This window comes from Falco cherrug, chromosome 2, assembly GCF_023634085.1.
Source record: "Falco cherrug isolate bFalChe1 chromosome 2, bFalChe1.pri, whole genome shotgun sequence".
In the NCBI taxonomy this organism is placed as follows: domain Eukaryota; kingdom Metazoa; phylum Chordata; class Aves; order Falconiformes; family Falconidae; genus Falco; species Falco cherrug.
The window spans coordinates 31,100,418-31,103,769 of record NC_073698.1 but is presented as its reverse complement, the minus strand read 5'-3'; the positions used below and the strand labels follow the sequence as shown (position 1 = coordinate 31,103,769).

General features: G+C 40.8%; 1 long non-coding RNA gene across 1 annotated transcript; it reads left to right on the top strand.

Moving 5' to 3' along the window:
• The first annotated feature begins 1,387 nt into the window (after nt 1-1,387).
• LOC114017936 (uncharacterized) lies at nt 1,388-2,514 on the top strand. The gene is made up of 2 exons (XR_003563280.2): nt 1,388-1,538; nt 2,246-2,514. It is a non-coding gene; the product is annotated as an uncharacterized LOC114017936 (long non-coding RNA).
• The last annotated feature ends 838 nt before the right edge of the window (nt 2,515-3,352 follow it).

Sequence of the window (3,352 nt, the reverse complement as noted above, 5' to 3'; positions counted from 1 at the left end):
CAGTCACACACCCCACTGTAATTCAGGGCGCTTCTGTCAGTCACCCTCAGTGCCTTGCTGTGGCCCTCCCAGAGACAGGGAAAGGGTGAGCAGCAGCTGCCTAAGTCGGTCCTGATCATCGGGGGACCTCATTCAGGGACTAGGTCATATGAAAAATATGAATAAAACCAGGATAAAACCACTTTTAAGTATTTTTAGTATCATCAAGGCTTGGAAAAGTGGAGAGCACTCTTCATTGAAATGTGTCTTTGCAATTCATAAAAATCCTGTATATGAGAAATGCCCTTTTACACTTTGTAAACTAGGCTGAGCTGCTTTTTATGCTCCACTGAACTTTTTTGGGTTGCATGTTTTATTCCTCTTCTAGATGGCGCCAGTGTCTCATTACTGAGACGACGCCTTTCTCTTCATAGCTCTTAGTTTCATAATTTTATTTTAACCACTGCTTGTGTAAAACCAATGAAATACTAAAAAAACAAGACCCGGGTTTGCATCCCTTTATGCTAACTCTTCTCAATTGCTATTATTCTTCACACAGTCTTGACTTTATGGTATGAGACGCTTTTTACAGATGTTTATTTTTTTCATGTCTTTTACACCTGTTTTATGCTTTATTACTGTTATATGGAACATGCCAGTTTACATGAAATGCAAAAGAAGATTATTAATTTTACTCTAATTTTTCTGTACTCCTGGGCCCTCAGGAAAGCAACCCTGTAGTAACAGACACTCTCTAAGAGTAGAGTAGAGCCTATGTGTACCAAGGCATCCCAGTTCATGTGTAAGGAAGAAATCAGGGATGCTGCTTCATTCACCTCCCTACAAAAGATGTTTTGTGGTGCTCTTTCACATGTAGGTGGTGCTGTTCAGTTTGTCTTCTATATGCCAGTGTAGGTTTTTTGTTTGTTTGTTTGTTTGTTTTAAATAAAATGCCTAATGTCAGTTGGTTCTTCCTACAGGACAAATGTCTCTCATTACAAAGAAATTACTTTTCCCACACTCCAGCTGTTTCAAGAGTAGTTGATGGCTTTTACTTTCAGATGCATCATGCAAAGACCCAATAAAAGGAGCTGTTAGGTGTAAAGAGCTGTTTTTTTAATAACACTTTTTATTACAATGGTATTGTTGCTTTGTCAAGTCTAGACCAACTTTTCTGTTGTTCTACCCACCCTGGCTAACCGATTTTTTGTTATATTGCTCTGCTAGTCAACATCCTTATCTGTCACAAGGTTTTCTACAGCATGAATCATGCAGAACCCCAAGGGCCCTCTGTGTAACTGGGATTTTCTAGCTTTTCAAGTGGGAATGCTGAAAGATGAAGGAGGATTTTGCAGCATACCTGAAAATTAATCACAGTTTTTATAATTTTGATTTCCTTCAGGATCTCACTGGCAACCTTGAACTGAAAACACCTGTCTGTGACTCCCTGTTTTGGTGACTCGCTGAGATTTGTTTCAGCAGCAAGCAGCTGCCTGGGTGGCAGGAGCTGAGTGGGTGTCTGTGCCCTGGACCTGAAGCTTTTCTGTCTGACTTCTAGGGTGGGTGTTGCTCTGTACCTTCAATATCTTAATACCACATTTTTGGTAGTGCTGAGGGTCTGCTATTTGCAGCCCTGCAGCCTGCATTTTACTCACAGCTCAGCAACCTCTCACCAAAGCTGTTGTGGCAGCATATTTCAGAGCTTCTGAAGCAGTGGTTTTCCCTTGTTAGTCTCATGCTTTTGTTATTTTTCATGCTCTTTTCATGGCGTTGCACCTTCAAACCCAGATACTGTTATGACAGTTTTTCACAGGAAACAACTACCACTGGTGTGACACTGCCACATTATTTCCCCTCTTCCTTACCTTTCATTTTGTGAATTTTTAGTTTATGTTAAAGAAAACCAAAAAATAGTTTGTAATGAAGTAGATAGAAGTAATTTGAATACTCAGTAAATATTGTCCAATAATATACATGCAATGCTTGCACCTAATGGGCATATACCCGTCAGCACTAAGAGTCTCATGAATGGAAACAAGTAGTAGTAGGGTATTCAAGTGGGTTTCGATGACGTGTGTGTAGCTGTAGGGAAATAACACATTCATCATTGCTGCCACCTGATGCACTCAATAAGAGACTCAGAGAAAGATGCTCATCTGGGTCCCCATCACTGCTTTTTCTGGCCAGTCACTTGGAGAGTTTTTACTTCCCCCCTCGCTCTCTCCTGTGGTGGTTTTTTTTTCATTTTGTTTTGTTTCTTCCTAAGGTAACTTTCAGCATTAAATTGGATGTAAGCCATCAACTGCAGACCCTGCAAATAAAACTGCATGTGCACCTCTCTGAAGATCCTTTGTGCAACATGGGGAACCTACAGTCTTCTACCATCCTGCAGCAACACTGTGATGCCCCTAAAAATAGCCCACTTGCTCCCAATTGTATGTCATAACATGACTCCCTGGTCTCTCTTTTGACATATATTATATAGAGAGAGAATACATATGTGTATAAAAGGTAGTTTTGAGTTCAAACTGAAAATGGCTTCATTGAGGAATTTTACTCCTTAAGCTACTTCAGTAAACAAAAGGTGCTGTTTTAATCCAAATGACTACAAAGTGTCATATAAGCCAGTCTACAGGTAACGACTTGCTTTCTTCCTTGAACAGGAACTGGTGGGGACTTTAGCAAACTCCGTACATATAAATCAAAGAATGCTCACACCCAGAACTCACACAGAATTCAGTAGATTACTGGAAAGGTTAAAAAAACCCTTAATCAAATAGCAAATGGCAAAATTATATGACAAATAGGCATCCAAAGAACTCATTAAGAGCTAGTGCAAGAACCAGCATGTCTGTAATTCTGCTCTCCCTATTCACTCAAGACCAAATCACTTTGCAAGAGGACTGACACCTCTTGGAGAAGTAATTCCAAGTCAGTTTTTAGGTATTTTTAGTGTTTTTATAACATGATCGCTCCTTTTTCCAAACACACAAGGGAGGAGTCTGACCTTTTCAAAGATGAACTGAAGCTTCACTATGAACAGATCTGTCTAACAGAGGCTTTGCCATCCTGTGGCTTGCATTACATGAAATCTGTTAAGAAAAGCTATTAAAGCCAGATATAAGAAGGGGAAAGAGGTTTGTGGCTAATGAATTATCCAATTTTATGTGAAATATTTAGGCTCATGGGCACTGTGGCTGCATGTGCAGGCATTCTGGCTGTATTTACACTGGTACCATGCTGCTGGCAGTACCCCGGACTGAACCCTGCCCCATCCCTGCTGTCCCAGTGCTGCCACACACCAGGGTGGCTGAGATCCCAGCTCCTTCTGTCAAGGACAAGCTTTCCCAGGCAGGACACAGCTGGCATATCT